The sequence below is a fragment of the Nestor notabilis genome, unplaced genomic scaffold (genome assembly GCF_000696875.1).
Source record: "Nestor notabilis isolate BGI_N333 unplaced genomic scaffold, ASM69687v1 scaffold15172, whole genome shotgun sequence".
Lineage (NCBI taxonomy): Eukaryota > Metazoa > Chordata > Aves > Psittaciformes > Psittacidae > Nestor > Nestor notabilis.
Window position 1 is genome coordinate 1 of NW_009918872.1, and position 245 is coordinate 245.

Consider the following 245-nt stretch of genomic DNA (forward strand, 5'->3'; position numbering starts at 1 on the left):
TGGGAGCTTGGCGCAGCGTGGATGTGCAGCCTGCTTGGTGCTGCTCACATTGAGATCTGGCCGTGCTTGGGCTCATCCGGCTCTCCATGGTGCTCCATGAGCCACAGTCAGTGGGGGAGGGTGCCTTGCTTCTCCAGAGAGGGGGGCCAGGCATCCAGATCCTTGGTCCTCTCTTCTGAGCCAAAGGGATTCCCACTTCCCTCTGGGGCTCCTTCCCCAGGGGCTGGGGTATGGAGTGCCTTCCC